Source organism: Chrysemys picta, chromosome 10 (assembly GCF_011386835.1).
Source record: "Chrysemys picta bellii isolate R12L10 chromosome 10, ASM1138683v2, whole genome shotgun sequence".
Classification (NCBI taxonomy): domain Eukaryota; kingdom Metazoa; phylum Chordata; order Testudines; family Emydidae; genus Chrysemys; species Chrysemys picta.
Genome location: NC_088800.1, coordinates 68078604 through 68097902, shown reverse-complemented (window position 1 = coordinate 68097902; position 19299 = coordinate 68078604). Strand labels below are relative to the sequence as shown.

The 19299-nt window shown below is 43.5% G+C and overlaps 2 protein-coding genes across 12 annotated transcripts in view; both read left to right on the top strand.

The window, feature by feature from the left end:
- Positions 1 to 19299, top strand: part of SNX29 (sorting nexin 29) — a 497538-nt gene that overhangs the window by 296046 nt on the left and 182193 nt on the right. Inside the window, exon 19 of one of the 11 annotated variants that reach the window (XR_010590846.1) lies at positions 15039 to 15063. The exons of the other annotated variants lie outside the window; for them this stretch is intronic. The gene's annotated coding sequence lies outside the window, so the exon portion shown is untranslated. The remainder of the gene's footprint in view (positions 1 to 15038; positions 15064 to 19299) is intronic. 11 annotated transcript variants of the gene reach the window in all.
- Positions 1 to 19299, top strand: part of LOC135973815 (uncharacterized) — a 1510190-nt gene that overhangs the window by 1351980 nt on the left and 138911 nt on the right. The gene's annotated exons all lie outside the window — the stretch shown is intronic.

The window sequence follows — 19299 nt, the reverse complement described above, 5'->3', positions numbered from 1 at the left end:
TGGTTTAATTAAGCCAAAACTTTATTCCTAAATGTCTGGGAGTAGCTGGCAGATAAAATTGTACAGTGCAGATAATTCCATAATCATTACATATACACGCAGAGCTGCTGGCAGCCCTCCCTCCTTTATCCATCTTGGTCCCCAGCCAACCCACTGCTGGGACCTCCCCACTCCCCTGCCAAATGAGGGCTAAGAGGACTATAAAAGGAGAGGATTGGACTCCCTGCTGTACAACTCATAGGAGCTCCTACCTCCCCACCCCCAACCCCCTATTTCCGTTCCTTTAAAGAATACCTCTTTTAAATCCATTCCCAGTACATTTGATCAGATCACCGTATCCATTCCCTACAGAGTAGCTACACTGGACATTCAACCAAAGCTTACATAGCCCCTTCTCTTCCAGTCACCTGGGGACAGAGGGTTGAGTCAGGTCAGCATCCCCATGCTGACCTGGCATGGAGCTGCCTCCAGGCAGCAGATAACTCTTAAAGGGGCAACACACCTTCTTCGACAAGCCAGACAAAGGTCCCCACTGCTTACTGGGTGGTGAGAGTTATTTTAGCACTTCAACAAACTGGTTCCAGGTGATTAATCAGTGGCTTCCACCAGTTCAGTGGCTTCACTTTCTTCAAAAGTTGGCAGCAAACATGTAACATTTAATATTTTTTAAATGTAATTTAAAATGATTTTAATAATTATAGTAAGTATAGGCCTTAACATAGGTTATGATAATTTAATTTTAAATAGGGTTATTTAAAAAAAACCACTAAAATTAACTTAAATCCAGGTTTATTTAAAAAAACAAAAAACAAAAACGAACCTGGACGTAGTTTAAATAAAACACCTGCTTTTTAATTTTAAAAAGTAATCAATTTGTATCCACCTTGATCTGTATTACTAAATTGCATCAGAATTGAAGAGCGGTGAGGACAGAGTATATGCTGAACATATACCTCTTTAGGCAGGATACTCTTCATTTTTTTGAAGCTAACATTAGCTAATCTTATCTCCTTATTTGGAGACCATCATGTTGAAATGTAGTATAAATATGAGAATTCCTAATTACGTAGGGCTTTGCCTTACTATAATTTATGTGTCGGTGCAAGAAGTATACAGGGATAGGTTGCACCTGGCCAGTTTTTCTTCTCTTTTTGTCCCCTCTCCTCTGTTCTTCTTGTTTCTTCACCAAGAGCAATTGTCCTTTCAGTGAAACTGAGGGGCAATCACCAAAGTGGCAGAAATAGGCCTTTGTAAACAAATGGATAGCTTCTCCCCAGGCTAGCAGGAGTTAGTAAGGGGCTCCGGTAGGCGCATGAGTCCTCCTTGTTCCCCGTTGACAGTCTGATGAGCTTCCCAACAACCTCTCTGATTCAGAATGAGACGAAACAGTAAACTAAAGCTGTTGGCCAGCAATATATTTAGTAAGTCACCCCTGAACATGATTGTGTATATTTTTCCAGCAATGAAAGAGTCAACAGAAATGTAGTTGTACTGCATGGGTTTTGTTTTTTACATTTGGTTTTGGAAGGAGTTTGGCAACTGCGGTGAATGCTAAAGCAGACTATACCAAAGATTTTTGGACAGTAAAATGAGGGAGGCTTGCAAAATGTGTGATTTTGAGTTATCTCGATTTAAGCCTTCAGTAAGGGCTTGTCTCCAAATAATAATGAGTGCCTGGAGTGAATGATTATCCAGTGAAAAAAATCATTCAAAGACTTTAGGAAGCACAGATGTTATTTCCTTTTCAAGATATCTGCCATATAAGAGTTTAAATTTAACTGTGGTGGCTCCAGGGACTTCATATTCAGACAGCTCCTAGTGTTTTCTTCTGTACTATTACTATTCTGAATTAAATATAGAATGCATGGTAACCAAAAATCAATATTGATTTATATTTTTATGCAATAATTCCTTTATTTTATTGAGAGTGCATTTTTGTGAGTACAAGGGGTCATTTAATGAAGAATTAAAATTAAAAAAGAAAAATGCAGGGAGCTGAGAGGAAGATTAAATGATGTTGGATATTTCCTATGGCAACCCCTAGGAGAAAAAAATATAAACATACTACTTTGTTTCTTAAGCCAAGTGTGAAAGGACTTGGAATAGTCGTCTTGTCTTATGTAAAGTGGGCTTCATACTTACAAACCAAGTGTCTGAAACTTTTTGCCATTCTGCCTAAAAATAGTCTAGGACTGCAACATGGTCCAAGCAGAATACATTATAATCTCTCCTTTAGGATCCAGTGGAGTTAGTCATGTACAAATTAAGATGTTCTAAGTTTGACATGCTTTATTTAGTTTTCTCACTGAGTTTTCTACTTCTTCTACAATCCTATTTCAATATGTTGCTGATTACACCATCTGAGGATCTGTTTCTATATATGTAGTATATATTAAACAGATCTAGCCAAGCTCAGGAATGAAGAGTTCATAAGGAGACAGGTGTAGTTGTTTTGTTTTTATAATTCCATCAGTACAATTCACAATATTCCCATGGGGAGAAAATATTTCTTTCTTCCCCAGGGGAGCTGACCATAGATAGTTCACGTATTATAAAATATAGAACACTTTCAAATGATGATCCAGTGTAATATGTGAAAATCCAGGGCTTCTTTTACTTTCTCTATTTTACAAAAGCATTGACTACAACCCACTGACAGGAATTAAAAATAAGTTCCTGTTGTAATACTTGAAAAATATTTGAACTTTTGTTATTTTTAGGGCTGTCAATCTCAGTTAACTCATGCGATTAACTCAAAAAAATTAATTGCGATTAAAAAGATTAATCACACTTATAAGATTAGAATACCAATGGAAATTTATTATATATTTTTGCATTTTTTTCTACATTTCAATATTGATTTAAATTATAACACAGAATACAAAGTGCACAGTGCTCACTTTATATTGTTATTATTGATTACAAATATATGCCCTGTAAAAATGATAAAAGAAACAGTATTTTTCAGTTCACCTCATACAAGTACTGAAGTGCAATCTCGTTATCGTGAAAGTGTAACTTACAAATGCAGATTTTTTTTGGTTACATAACTGCATTCAAAAACAAAACAGTGTAAAACTTTTGAGCCTACAAGTCCACTCAGTCCTACTTCTTATTCTGCCAATCGCTAAGACAAACAAGTTTGTTTACGTTGACAGAAGATACTGCTGTCTGCTTCTTATTTACAATATCATCTGAAAGTGAGAACAGGTGTTTGCATGGCGCTTTTGTAGCCAGCTTTGCAAGGTATTTACATGCCAGATATGCTAAACATTCGTATGCCCCTTCATGCTTCGGTCACCATTCCAGTCGACATGCTTCCATGCTGATGATGCTAGTTAAATAAATAATGCGTCAATTAAATTTGTGACTGCACTCCTTGGGGGGAAGAACTGTATGTCTCCTGCTCTGTTTTACCCGCATTCTGCATATATTTCATGTTATAGCAGTCTCGGATGATGACCCAGCACACGTTTTAAGAACACTTTCACAGCAGATTTGACAAAATTCAAAGAAGGTACCGGTGTGAGATTTCTAAAAATAGCTACTCCAAGGTTTAAGAATCTGAAGTGCCGTCCAAAATCTGAGAGGGCCGAGGTGTGGAGCATGCTTTTGGAAGTCTTAAAAGAGCAACACTATGATGTGGAAACTACAGAACCCACCAAAAAAGAAAATCAATCTGGTGGCATCTGACTCAGATGATGAAAATGAACATGCGTCAGTCCGCACTGCTTTGTATCGTTATCAAGCAGAACTCATCATCGGCATGGAAGCATATCATCTGGAATGGTGGTTGAAGCATGAAGGGACATATGGATCTTTAGCACATCTGGCACGTAAATATCTTGCAACGCCAGCTACAACAGTGCCATGCGAATGCCTGTTCTCACTTTCAGGTGACATTGACAACAAGAAGCGGGCAGCATTATCTCCTACAAATTGTAACCAACCTTGTTTGTCTGAGTGATTGGCTGACCAAGAAGTATTTGTAAGTGGACTTGTAAGCTCTAAAATTTTACATTGTTTTATTTTTGAATGCTGTTTTTTTTTACATAATTCTACATTTGTAAGTTCAACTTTCATGATAAAGAGATTGCACTACAGTACTTGTATGATGTGAATTTAAAAATACAATTTGTTTTTTACAGTGCAAATATTTGTAATAAAAAATAAATATAAAGTGAACACAGTACACTTTGTATTCTGTGTTGTAATTTAAATTAATATATTTGAAAATGTAGTAAACATCCAAAAATATTTAAAATAAATGGTATTCCATTGTTTAATTTTTTTAATCACGCGATTAATCACAATTAATTTTTTAATCGCTTGACAGCCCTATTATATTTTATTATTTATGCCATCGGCTATTACAAATCACATTTTTCTACGACAGACCAAATACAGTCTAACAGTGGAATGATGTGCAGAAAAGAGTGCAGCGCTTCAATCCAGTAGGTGGCTGCTTTTCAGTTGTCATTGAGAGGTACAAATTTGTTCTTCTTCGATTGCTCATATCAATTCCAGTTAGGTGTGTGCGTACGCTGCGTGCACGGATGTTGGAAACTTTTATCCTAGCTTTTACCCCGTCGGGCCGGCTGGGGAGCCCCCTGGAGTGGCGCTGATATGGCGATCTATATAAGCCCCTGCTGGCCCGACCCCCCTTCAGTTCCTTCTTACTGCCTGTGACGGTTGTTGGAACAGTGGTCTCTTGTCTTTTCAAGTGTTCCACTTATCCCTAGCGTTCTCTTATCTTCATTGTAAATAGTTAGTAGTGGGTAAGTGTTAATTGTTTTTCTATAGTATTAAGTGTAGTTTAGCTATTGAGGGCAGTCTCGTCAACGACTGCCCTGCGGGGTCCTGGGGCATGCCATCTCAGGGCTTCAAGCCTTGCAAGTCTTGCAACAGGCCCATGCCTCTGGGCAACCCCCACAATTCCTGTCTCAGGTGTCTGGGTGAGGGCCATCAAGCAGACAAGTGCAGAATTTGTAAAGCGTTCAAACCTCGGACGCGTAAAGAGAGGGAGTTTCGTCTTAGGCAACTCCTCACGGAGTCGGCCCTGTGGCCCGCTGAAGACGCGGGCCCGAGCGCTTCGGTGCGGAGCGCCCCTCCAGCGGTACCATCTTCGGCACCACAGAAGATCCTGCGCTCATCTCGAGACCGGCGTTCTCCCAGGCCCCAGAAACGCCCACCTCGGTGCTGTTCCCATTCACCGGTTGCTGCCAAGAAGCAAGCCGTGGGAGGACCCTCTGTTAGGATCGAGACAGTTACCGTGGTCCCGACGGGACAAGACCCTGGCCAGACCTCTAATCAGGTCACCATACCTCAATCTCTTCAAATCACCCCTCCACATGGGACAGTGCAAGTAGAAGAGATCATTCTACCGTCCACGCCGAGGTGGCGAGAGGTCCCAGTTCCGGCCCCAGTGTGGGCCCCTGTGCCATCCAAGGGCAAACTGGCAATTTTCGGACTGTCAGTCCTCAGACCAGCCTCTCATTCCCGCTCGGAGTCCCGGCACCATCCCAGGTCTCGGTCTGACTCACGGCACCGGTCTGACTCATGGCGATGGTCCCGCGGTCTCGAACCTCGGAGCCATTCCCGCTCGAGGTCACTTTCGACTGCGCAAATATGGTCCCGCTCGAGGTCCAGGTCATGATCTGTGACCTCGCGGCACTGCTCGGACTGACAAGGTGCGGGTTCCCTGTGTCAGCAATCGCGATGGCACCGGTCCGCAGTCCACTACTGATTGGCATCACGGCACCACTCTCCAGCTCAGCACCGGTCTCCATCCCGGCACCTCTTGCCAGCTTGGCACCGCTCGCCAGCTCGGTACCTCTCTACATCGCGGCGCCACTCATCAGCTCGGCGCCCCTCTATATCGCGGCACCGCTCCTCATTGCGGCACTAGTTGCGGTCGCGATCAGCCTCACGGCGCCGATCCCCGCATGACCTCCGCCTGCCAAGAGACTCTGTGCTTGTTTTGATGAACTCCCGCACCGCCCCTCCTTGGCCGTCGCAGTCCTGATCCCATTCTGGCAGGTCGGAGAGAGCCTCAGGGGTCTCGGACATCCCTCATTCCGGCCCACGGAGCCTCGGCCAAGCACCACCAGTGACCCACTGGCAACCCCAGTGGCAATTTTGGACACCCTGGGCATACCGTCAAGTCTAGGGCGTTCCCCCAGTTGCCCGGCCGCCGTCTCGCTCAAGCGCCAGGCCTCCTGAGGCAACTCTCAGCTGTCCTCCTCCTGACCCAGACCAAACTGTGGAGCCAGCACCTGCGATAGAGGCTACCTCAGCTCCCTAGGAGGAGCCACCCATGTCCAATCAGGATGCTACATCCGCACTTGCCCTCCCAGTGGAGTCGTCCTTGTCCTCCCCTGATGAGGTTGTGGCTGGCACGTCCACCTCTGGGCCACCCCCAATGGACTCTCCAAGAATTGTTGAGGCGCATGGCCCTCAATGTGAACCTCCAAATCGAGGAGGTTGTGGAGGATGAGGACCCCATGGTGGACATTCTAGGCGCGGAAGGGCCCGGCAGGGTGGCCCTTCCCATGAATAAAACCATCCAAAATAACGCAAAAACTCTCTGGCGAACACCGGCCTCCATTCCCCCCACAGCTAAGGGGGTAGAAAGAAAGTACTTTGTCCCCACCAGGGGTTATGAATACCTTTTTACCCATCCTGCCCCATGTTCGCTTGTGGTAGATACGGTAAATGCCAGGGAGAGACAGGGTCAGCAAGGGCCTGCTCCCAAATCAGAAGACGCAAAGTGGCTGGACCTTTTTGGGAGAAAGGTTTATTCTACTGGGGAGGGCTTCACTGCGGATCGCTAACCAGCTGGTGATCATCAGTAGGTGCAATTTTAATTTCTGGTCTGCGGTCCTCAAATTCCAAGACCTTCTCCCAGCAGAGGCTCGTACAGAACTGGGGGCCATTGCTGAGGAGGGCAAATTGGTTGCTAGGACCTTCCTCCAGGGTTCCCTCGACGCTGCAGACGCGGCTGCGCGTACCCTGGTGTTGGGAATCACTATGCAGCGGAATGCCTGAAGTCCTCCGGCCTTCTGCCCGAGGTTCAGCATACCATCCAGGACCTCCCTTTCGATGCCCAGGGCTTGTTTGCAGATCAAACTGACTCTGACCTGCATACCTTAAAGGACATGAAAAACACCATTAAGTCCTTAGGTATGCATACACCTGTTAACCAGAGGAAGCCCTTTAGGCCACAGACCACCCAGCAGCGTCCTTTCTCTCCTAGACTGAGGCAGGACCCTCCTCGACGCAGAGGTAGATACTCTAGATGTAGACCGTTTCGTCCCCCCTCTGGACATGGTAAAGGACAGTCTAAGCCACCCCTGGGCCCTAAGCGCCCATTTTGAAGGTGCGCGAGAGGACGGACTACCAGCTCTTACCCCGGACAGTTATCCCTTTCTAAATCATCTATCCCGTTCTACCATGCCTGGTCCCATATTACCTTGGACCGTTGGGTCCTCTGCACGGTGCAGACGGGATATTCTATCCATTTCCATTCCATCCCGTCCTCCCACCCTCCTTCCCCATCCATCTTCAGGGACGCTTCTCACGAGCAACTCCTCATCCAGGAGGTTCAATCCCTCCTTGCCCTAGGGGCAGTGGCGGAAGTTCCTCAAGAGCTCAGGGGCAAGGGTTTCTGCTCCCACTACTTCCTTGTCCCCAAGGCAAAGGGAGGCCTAAGACCTATTCTGGACCTCAAGGAGCTCAACAAGTACATCATCAACCTGAAGTTCCGTATGGTCTCCTTAGCCACTATAATCCCTTCACTGGATCCGGGAGACTGGTATGCCGCCCTCGATATGAAAGACGCGTACTTCCATCTCACAGACGTTTCTTCCGCTTTGTGGTGGGTAAGACGCACTATCAGTTCATAGCCCTCCCGTTTGGCTTGTACACAGCCCCTCGTGTCTTTACCAAGTGCATGGCGGACGTAGCCGCTTTTCTCTGCCGACGCCTTGTACATGTCTTCACGTACCTAGACGACTGGCTTATACGGGGCCGGTCTCACCATCACGTCCAGTCACAGGTACACCTACTCATGAACACATTCACTTGCTTGGACATCATGGTAAACCTCAGCAGATCCGTCCTAGCCCCTACTCAAACAATAGAGTTTATAGGAGCAGTCCTGGAGGCAAACCAAGCGAGGGCTTTTCTTCCAGAAGCACGACGCCTGGCAGGCATAATTATCAGCAGGCATAATTATCAGCCTCTGCAAGTTTCCCACCATCACAGCAAGGCAGTGCCTCAGGCTGCTGGGTCACATGGCGTCCTATACTTACATGGTGCAACACTCTAGGCTAAGTCTCAGGCCGCTTCAGACGTGGTTGGCATCTGCCTATCGACCAGGATGCGACAGCTTAGAAATGGTCCTCACGGTCTCAAAGTGCACACTCGACTCCCTACACTGGTGGCTGGACTCTCAGACGGTGGTGCTGGGGTCCCGATCCATCCCCCGCAACCCACTCTGACTCTGGTTACAGACGCATCTGCCCTGGGATGGGGAGCCCACCTCGGCAGCCTGACAGCACAGGGCTTATGGCACGAGAATGATGTCGCTCCACATTAACATCAGAGAGCTCATGGCAATCCACCTTGCGTGCCACACTTTTCTTCCCCACTTACGGGGCCACTGCGTAGCAGTCCTAACGGACAACACCACGGCCATGTTCTTCCTGAACAAGCAAGGCGGAGCCCGGTCATCGCTGCTCTACCAAGAAGCCCTCTTTCTGTGGGACTTCTGCTTAGCCACTCCATCAACCTTCAGGCTTCATATCTGCCGGGTGTCCAAAACGTTCTGGCGGATACTTTGAGCAGGCGTTTTCTGACTCACGAATGGTCGATACGCCCGGGTATCATTCATTCCGTTTTATGCACCTGGGGGTTTCCCCGAATCGACTTGTTCGCTTCGCGGACCAACAGGAAATGCACAGCCTTCTGTTCCTTCCAGAGTCACAGCCCGAGCTCGTTAGCGGACGTGTTTTAGATCACCTGGTCGGACCAGTTGCTGTATGCCTTCCCACCTTTCCCGCTGGTTCTCCTCAATGTCCGCCGGGACAAGGCAGATGTCATACTGCTAGCCCCTGCTTGGCTGCGTCAGTGTTGGTACCCGACTCTGCTGGACCTGTCAATTCAGGCTCCCCTACGTCTTCCTCTCAACCTCGACCTCATATCCCAGAACCACGGTTGTCTCCCACACCTGGACCTTCAGTCGCTCCACCTCACGGCCTGAAGGATCCGTGGCTGAACCAGGATGAACGCGCCTGTTCGGACTCAGTAAGGCGGGCGCTTCTGGAAAGTCGCAAGCCGTCGACTAGGCTTGCCTACGAAGCCAAGTGGAAGAGGTCTTCCAGCTGGTGCGCTCAGCGGCAGGTGCCCCCGCTTCAGGCTCCGATTCCACGCATTTTAGACTACCTGATGTTCCTAATAAGCCTTTGGATCCCTTAAGGTCCACCTTGCGGCCATTTCTGCATTTCACCCAGGTGCGGCGGGTTGCTCAGTGTTCGGACACCCGGTTGGGCGGCGTTTCCTCAAAGGCCTGGAGAAAATCCATCCTCCAACGGAGCCACCCGTGCCTGCATGGGACCTTAACTTGGTCCTCTCCTGCCTTATGGGCCCTCCTTTCAAGCCTCTGGCCACCTGCTCTCTTCTCTATCTCTCCTGGAAGATTGCCTTCCAAGTGGCCATCATTTCCGCACATCGAGTCTCCGAACTACGGGCTCTCACGTGTGAGCCGCCCTATACCATCTTTCATAAAGATAAAGTCCAACTACGACCTCATCTGGCCTTTCTACCAAAAGCGGTGTCCCGTTTCCATGTAACCCAGGATATCTTCCTACTGTTTTTTTACCCAAAACCACATGCTGATCTACGTGAACAACGCCTTCACTCTGTTGTTAGAAGGGCACTTGCCTTCTACATAGACCGGACAAAGCCTTTTCGTAAAACAACTCAGTTGTTCGTCGCCATTGTGGAACGGATGAAGGGCACCCCGGTCTCCTCTTAACGAATATCTTTGTGGATCACTGGGTGTATTTGTGCTTGCTATAACCTGGCAAACATTCCTCCGCCTGCTGTTATGGCTCACTCCACGCGAGCTCAGGCATCGTCAGCTGCCTTCCTGGCACACATTCCTCTCCAGGAAATCTGCAGGGATGCCACGTGGTCCTCGGTTCATACCTTCACATCCCACTACGCCATTGTCCAGCACTGTCGGGATGATGCAGCCTTTGGCAGAGCGATCCTACAATCTGCGGTTTCCTGACTCCGACCCCACCTCCGAGGTAAGGCTTGGGAGTCACCTAACTGGAATTGATATGAGCAATCACTCAAAGAAGAAAAAACGGTTACTTATCTTTCTGTAACTGTTGTTCTTCGAGATGTGTTGCTCATATCTATTCCATTCCCCTGCACCTTCCCCTCTGTCGGAGTAGCTGGCAAGAAGGAACTGAAAGGGGGTCGGGGCGGCAGGGGCTTATATAGATCGCCATATCGGCGCCACTCCAGGGGGCTCCCCAGCTGGCCTGATGGGTAGCTGCTAAGGTAAAAGTTTCCGACATCCATGCACGCGGCGTGCACACACACCTAACTGGAATAGATATGAACAGCACATCTCGAAGAACAACAGTTACAGAAAGGTAAGTAACCGTTTTTTTCCCCAGAAGTTCAGTAACAAATGACAGATGGGTATAGGATTTGCTGAAGTATAAACATACTTGTTAAATCTCTGAGATTGCAATTTTTTTTGATGTTTTGTGTTTTGATTAGCTTTAGATGCCCTAACAATTATTTAATAAAGCAATGCACACAAGAAATATCTTCCCCTCCCTCTACAACATAGCAAAACCCTCATGCAACAAAATTACCCAGCTGATAATTGAAAATATGTATATTTTGTCCAACACAAAGAACTCATCACATGCATATTGTGATGGGTTCGGTCACAGACACCCCCTTGGGACTGTCACCTGATGTGCTGAGACTACCTCTGAGCCCGTTTTCTCTGCCAGTTTGGGACTCCAGAACCCTGGCCTGTTGAGCCAGACATGCCAGTCTGCTCCAACACAGACCCAGGGTCTGAACCATGTGCCCCAAAGCTGCAGACTTAACTGAAAGCAGCTTAAGAAGTGCTCCAGTCTCTAGCACCCAGACACTCAATGGGATCCAACCCCCAAATAAATCCGTTTTACTCTGTATAAAGCTTATACAGGGTAAACTCATAAATTGTCCGCCCCCTATAACACTGATAGAGAGATATGCGCAGCTGTTTGCTCCCCCAGATGTTAATTACTTACTTTGGGTTAATTAATGAGCAAAAGTGATTTTATTAAATATAAAAATAGGATTTAAGTGGTTCCAAGTAATAACAGACAGAACAAAGTAAATTACCAAGTAAAATAAAACAAAACACGCAAGTCTAAGCATAATACATTAAGAAACTGATTACAGATGAAATCTCACCCCCAGAGATGTTCCAATAAGCTTCATTCACAGACTGGACTCCTTCCTAGTCTGGGTCCAGCAATCACTTACATCCCCACAGTTACTGTCCTTTGTTCCAGTTTCTTTCAGGCATCTCAGGCATTAAGATCAAGCTTGATAAGTTTATGGAGGGGATGGTTTGATGGGATACAGTGATTTTAGTCAATAGGTCGATAACAATGGTCAATGATGGGATATTAAAAGTTACTACAGAGAACTTTTCCAGAAGGTCTGGCTAGAGAATCTTGCCCGCATGCTTGGGGTTCAGCTGATCGTCATATTTGGGGTCGGGAAGGAATTTTCCTCCGGGGTAGATTGGCAGAGGCCCTGGAGGTTTTTCGCCTTCCTCCGCAGCATGGGGCAGGGGTCGCTTGCTGGAGGATTCTGAGCGACTAGAAGTCTTTAAATAATGATTTGGGAGTTCTACAGCTAAGTCTAGGGAGAGAATTCTTCCAGGAGTGGGTGGGTCAGGTTTTGTGGCCCGCATCATGCGGGAGGTCAGACTAGATGATCATAATGGTCCCTTGATCTGACCTATGAGTCTATGAGTCTAATCTCTTTGGGGTTGAGAGGCCATCTTGTAAGCCAGCTGAAGACAAAATAGAGAGGCTTCCAAGTCCTTTTATATTCTCTCTCTTGTAGCCGGAAACCCTTTTGTTCTTCTGTGCAAAGTCACAGCAACAAGATGGAGTTTGTAGCCACCTGGGCAAGTCACATGTCCATGAATGATTCAGCTTTTTGCAGGTCAACGCCATTATTTACATGTTAGTTTGAACATTCCCAGGAAAGCTCAGATGTGGATTGGCGTCTCCCAAAGTCCATTGTCCATTGTTAAGTGTTTCTTGACTGGGCACTTACTGAGAATAGTCCTTTCTCAAGAAGCTGACCAAATGCTTCACTGAGGCTACTTAGAATCAAACACATTGAGATACAAGTCCATAGCCAATATTCGTAACTTCAAATACAAAAATGATACACACATACAGACAGCATAATCATAACCAGCAAACTACAACCTTTCCATAGACACCCCACTTGACCTCCTCTGTACAGGACTTGGTGCAACCATAGGACCCAAGTTGCAACAATGATCTATACGGTCACAGTTCATGTCAATAACGTCACACATATCCTTTGCCCAAAGCCCTACCCTACAGAAAATCTTCCCAATATAACACACAGACTTTCAGACCAATGGGGCAAGCTCCAGAGTCAATGGATTCTGACTGGGTGTGCTGTGCCAGCAGCACCATGGTGGCTCCAGCTTGAGTGCTTTTGCTGACAATGACTGTGTTCCTTGCGTCATAATAAGAGGAAATAACTACAGAACATATTGTCAATGCAGTTGTTTTAACATGGTTTGAATAAATATAATTCGTAAGCAAAATGTACAAACAGTTAAAACTGTATCCCATGTCAAACATGCTGTCTGCAACACTTTGAACTTTCCCAAATAACATTTTTTCAAAGATAGTTGGACTGTTCTTCTTGGAACAAAGAATATGACCTTTATCAAATGTTGTACCTTGCTTCAAAAAGGACTTTTAAGCTACCTTTTCATCCCCACTCACTGAAAAAAGTGGTCACTTTTACAACTTGCCAGTCCATAAGAAAAAATTCACCTGGATAATGGTTCAGAATTCCACCTTAAACTCAAATTCAATCAAAATTGTCCCATGTTAGCACCAAAGGAATACATGCAGCCACAACAGAAATGGACTGCACAAAAGTAAAGCATACAAGGATTCCATTATCTTTTATTATTAGTGAAACAAAAAATCATGCAAAAGTTGGTGTAAAATATATATAATTAGTGGCAAAGAGATAGTACCATTTTCTTAGTATGCCTTTCCCTTATAAGTGATGTAATATCTTGCTCAAGGCCTGATGAAAATTACAGGCTCTCATCACATCTGAGAATTAGGTTTTCCGGGGAGAATATTGCTGATAAACTCCAGAGAATAACAGGAAGAAAAAGGAAGTGTCATTAACAAAGTCATGACCTTCTTTGGAGTTGAAACCTCATGTCTGTGTCTTTGACATTGTCAAATAAGAAATTTATAATTGTTGCCAAGTCTTGCTTCTTTTATATGCTTTTGAATCATTGTGAATACACTTTGCATATGCGGCACACGAAGAACTTTTCAAATATCAATTAATATTCATGATATGATTAATTATATTAGCAGTTTTATAGATGATTAAAATGAAGCACAGAGATTATTGTGTATCTGTTAATTGCATGTTTATAGTATAATCAGACACAGATCCCGTCATTAAGAGTTTAGATGTTACCAAAAAAATTGTAATCTACTTTGGCCCAATATTAATTGGAATGGCTGGTTCCAAGCAAATAAAATACCCATCTTCTATACTGAGGTTGTTGATGCTCCTTTTAGCAGCAATGCAATGGTGTGTTGACATTTGCAGTGGGGACTGAGATGAACAGTTGAAAATACAGGACTAAATTCTGGCTTTGTTTGAATGCAATTTCAACTCAAATTTGGGCAGAATTCACTGAATTTGGCTCTCTGAGGGAATGAAGAGGACACAGGGAATCCCTTTTATCTGCTTTGTTCACCCACCAAGGGAGCAAATAGTCTGACAGTGCTGTGAGGCGTGGAATAGTACAACAGAGGTGTTCCTCTGCTCAGGAGGAGTGTTCATGGGAATGCTAGAGTTGTGGACGTAGCTCCTTCCCTACATGCATCTTCCAATAACCAGAGCCTGGCCCTGAGAGTGCACACACTGTACCCTTTTAAGTGTGTAATAGTTGGTGCTTCTGAATGAGTTTCTCCAGTGCCTTAGAGGCATTCTACCCATTTCTGTCCTAAGGTAAGATGCCTCCAGCACGTCTCTGGAAAGCACACCAGCGAGCCACATACTCTGAGCTAGAGTATCTAGCCTGTAATGTTCTAATGGCATTTAGTGCCCTCTACTATTGAGAGTGTTAGCAGAACAACATTGTTATTTTAAAGCCTTTTTCAAAGGAATACTATTTTTAGCCTTCAACATAGTTCTTTTACTCATTTGTTTGGGAACTATCTTCTCCAGGTCAGAGTCTTCAATATTTATTTGTAAAGTAATATTATGCTGTCCTCTGTGTTAGTCGTTTCATTGATCTGTGCGTATGGATACAGCATATTAACAGTACTAAGGGGAGGAAAAGCTTAATAGGCAATATACTGCTTTAGAAACATTACAAGAAATAAGGCTCTATTTTTTGAACTTGAAAAATTGTTTTACTCTTTTTGAGGAAATGGAATAAGGTGTTGATCCAAATGTGATTATAAAGAAAAAAAAATCACAAATTCCTAGTTCTCCTTGGGGTTGTGGCTCACCAGGATTAGATCCCACAGCACTGTTCTTGGCAGTTGCCTCTCATAAAGTAACCCTGACTTCTGCAGTCTCATCTTTTCTCTCTTCCCCCTAATTTTTCCGTTTCAAAGGATCACGCCTTCCCTCCCATCTAATAAAGAGTCTCTCTTTCATTTTCTCTCTGATGCTAAGGCTTTTATCTCTTACAGGCTTTCCAAAATTCAGCAAATAAAAGTAAGTACTTATCTTGAGTGATGAAGGTCCACAGTACTTCAAGTGTTACCTTGTTATGAATTGAGCTGGGCAAAATTTTTCAGGCAAATAGTTTATTTGCTGAAAAAATCAGATTAGGGTTGAATTTGGGAAGTATTTGTCAAATAGTTTTAACAAAAAAAAATTGGAGTAGACTGACAAAATTGCAGTAAGAGAAGGGTGTGTGGCAGTAGTGGTTCATAACTAGAGGTGGGCAGATGATTGATTTTTTCAATTTGCTGAAAATTCCAAGATACTTAATTTTGGGTTCTACCAAAAAAGACTTTTATTCTGATTTTTCAAAACTGCCAAGAAACTGAAAAATCAGTTGTCAGGCTAGCCCCAGTTATGAACCATGGCTGCGTGGCACTCAACGTGGGACTTGAATTTAGGCACTCACGGTGAGCTTTTGTAACACACTTACCTATTGTGAGCATGTGACCATATCACCTTCTAGTGGCTATTTAAGTCTTACAGCTAATGGAGATGGCTCTTTGGTTCAAGTACTGGATTTTTGATGCTAATGGTCTCAAGTTTAATTGCTGCTGACTACTGTGGTGATTGCATATGTGTTACCACAGTTCATTAAATTGCCTTCTCTCTGTGAAAAGTTTAGAGACGAAGCTGGACACCTATGCCTACAAACCATCATATGCACAATTTTGTAGGTCTCACAATGAGCAGCTACAAATTCAGAGTATAAAACCAGATCATATTCAAAACAAAGTGGAAAACAACAAAATGTCTTTTTCATGTTTAAAAAGAGATTTATTTTGTAACCAAAACAGTGGAGGTTTCAGAGAAGTACAAAATAATAATAAAAACAAAGGTAACCTGCATAGCTGGATAAACTAATTTAGCTTTAAGATTTCTGCTTTATGTTCGGTATATATATTTTGTCCTTCCTAGACTTGTCTTTATCTCTTTAGACACCCCTCTATAGCTTTCTCTTTTCTTCCCCAGTGTATCACTAAGCCCTCCACAGCTCCCACAGCCCAGCTAGAGGAAAAATGTATTGAGGGCAGGGGATCTACAGTAGCCTTTCCTTACTTGTTCTCATTCTTGTGCTGTCACCCCAAACTGCTACCAATTGCTCACTACTTTCTTCCACCCTCATTTTTACAAACTATCACCACTCAGCAGCACCATCTCCTGATGCTGCCACACTGCATTCTAAACATTCCGTGGGAGTAGATGATTTAAGTGTTACTCAGTTCCCCCACCAACCTCTGTAAAAGGAAAGTGTGTATAATGAAAGAAAGATCTCAAAAGTATCAGTTTGCAGGGAAAATGAGCCCACAGAGTTTAAGTGGGTTTGAAATGTCATTAACTGTGCAAAATCCTAAAGTGTACAATACTGGGAAATCAACGTAAGTGAATATCTAAGGAAAACTTATGAGTAGAAAATATTAAATAGGAGTTTATGAAACTGTTTTGTTTACATATGATCATATTCTAGAATTTAGAGATTGAAAAGGCACATTGGAGCATTCAGTTCATCTTCTTGATAATGCAGGATTGTTCCACAAGCAAATACACTCTTCGGGCTATTGTAATTGCCCCCAACTGATCAGGCTCCCATTACTTCACTGGGAACACTGTTTGTCAGTCTGTCATATCTAACTATTGAGATAATTCTTTTTTCTAATGTTTAGCCTGACTTTCCTTTGCCTAATTTTATCCCAGTACTCCATATAACCTCTTATACGTGTAATTTATCACTTTGCTTCCCGGAAGACCTGAAATTGTGTTGCCTGTGCTTTGTGGAATACACTACACTATTTTTCTTTCCTCCAAGATTAATTAAAAAAACATTGTGTTACTTTGTTTTTTTCATTTGTGTATTCCACTTGATTTTTACAGCATGATATTATGCTGTAAAAAATAATAATTTTTGCATCAAAGTGTCTGCCACATTTGGAGTCTGCTGCCTTGTGTCAAGTTAAACTCATAGCTTTACTACAGAAAAGGAGTTGTGGTATCTAGCCCCTGTGTTTTGATCCTGTGTCACTGAAGTCAAATGATACATTTTCTGTTGACTTTGATGGGAGTAGAAGCAGGCCTTAATTACCAAGCGATTAATGACTTAGAGATAGACACATGGATTCTAAATCTAGTGGACATTTTAGGCTGCTTTACTTTTCCTGTCAGTAGCAAACATTGGTACAATCACTGAATTAATAACTTGCCTTTTGACACCAGAACAAATGCAGCAATTGTAGGATTTAACTAGCTTTTCCATTAAACCATTAAAGATTGTGCTGCTATAGAATTAGAGAGACAAACAACTGTATTTGTCCAACTTCACCCTCTTAACTTTGTAATAAATAAATTGCGAAGTCCTTGTTGTAGTAGTAAAGTGACATTGAAATTTCACTCAGAATTTTGTTAATCTTTGATCTCAGTAGCCACTGATACTTTTTTCATTTGGCGGGATAAGCTAACTAATGGCAGTCAGAAGCCCAGATTCTCATCTTGTTAAAAAATGGTGTGACTGAGATCAGAATCTGGCCCAAAGCCAGCACTTATTTATTCTGCTTTCTAGCTCAATATACCTTAAGAGGGAGTTCTGTCGGGGTCCCGCAGGTGAATTCCGGGGGTTGGTGCACAGCATTGTATTTGTTCATCAGCAATTGATAATTACAGAAATAGAAATACAAGCATAAGTTATGAATTAAAAACTAGATCATGTTAATGATCTTATTTTAAGTATGGGTTAGTATCTGTGGTACACTTTGTCATATTTGTTTTAACATATTTAGAAATCAGACCTTTTCATTTAATATTTCTTTAACTTCTTCTGTTAAAAACGGCCAAATGGATTTCTTATTCTTTTCAAATCTTTATATGGCATTCAGCTAAAGTTCAGATTATAAAATATATACAGTATCACATTATATTATATAACAAATATCCTTTTACCATGGAAAATTCTATTTTAACTATATGTAGTATTTACAGAACCTTTATTCATAGGACATAGAATGAAATAGTTCTTGTTGTTTTAGGCTACTTTTTTTCTTCACAAAGTCTCCTCCAACTATCCTTTGGGTCCATGAGTCACTGATTTCTCAGCTTCTGGAGTAGTGGTTAAAAGTTGCTTTAAAAGTACTACTTGATCAAAGTCTGATCTGTGGCCATGTCTACACTACCCGCCGGATCGGCGGGTAGTAATCGATCTATCGGGGATCGATTTATCACGTCTCATCTGGATAAATCGATTCCCAAATCGACGCCTGTACTCCACCTCGGCAGGAGGAGTAAGCGGAGTCGATGGGGGAGCTGCGGCAGTCGACTTGCCGCCGTGAGGGCGGCCAGGTAAGTCGAACTAAGATACTTCGACTGCAGCTACGTGAATAGCGCTGTGTGTCGCTCTAATGATAATCCATTTTGAGGTGTTTCATTGTGTCTACTCCATGCCCAAGTTGGGTAGCCTGCAACTCTTGAAAACTATATACCTTCTCCAAATCCTCTACAAATAATGTATTCATAGAATCATAGACTATCAGGGTTGGAAGGGACCTCAGGAGATCATCTAGTCCAACCCCCTGCTCAAAGCAGGACCAATCCCCAATCAAAGCAGGACCAATCCCCAACTGTAGTTTTCCAGTGAAGTTGTTTCAACATGCTGCACTCATATAAATGTGCTAGATGAGAGATGCATATGATTTTTTTTTTTAAATTGACGATGTGTTCCTGATACTCTGCATAACAGTTTTTGCTGGCCTGTATTGTGAGTGTATATCTGAAATGTATTGCACATTTTGTCATGGAGTTTTTCTAATGATGGACAGTCTTACATAATGAATAATCTAAACAAGTGAAATAGATTAATACATTTTACTCCCTATGATAGTCATGTCAATCAACCAATTTTTAACTTGTTGAATTATGTGTGTGAAAGAAGTGGACTTTTAACTTTCTTCTGACCATCTAATTTTTTTTATTATCTGTCTTCAAGAGCGCTTCATTAATATTGTGGTACCAGTAAACAGTCTTCAAGAATGTGTGAAGAAGGTCAGCAACTGAAAATATCAAATTTTGTTTAGCCACCGGCTAACTAAAGCTTGTCTCTTTAACAACTTTTTATTCCATTCACTCTGTCCTACTGTTCTGTGAAACACTTTGGAGCTAAGTGATGCTAGTTTCTATCCCTTATGCTCTGCTTCAGATCATTGACATGCTGTGGCAATGGGGTTGTGCTCAACAGGCTCATCA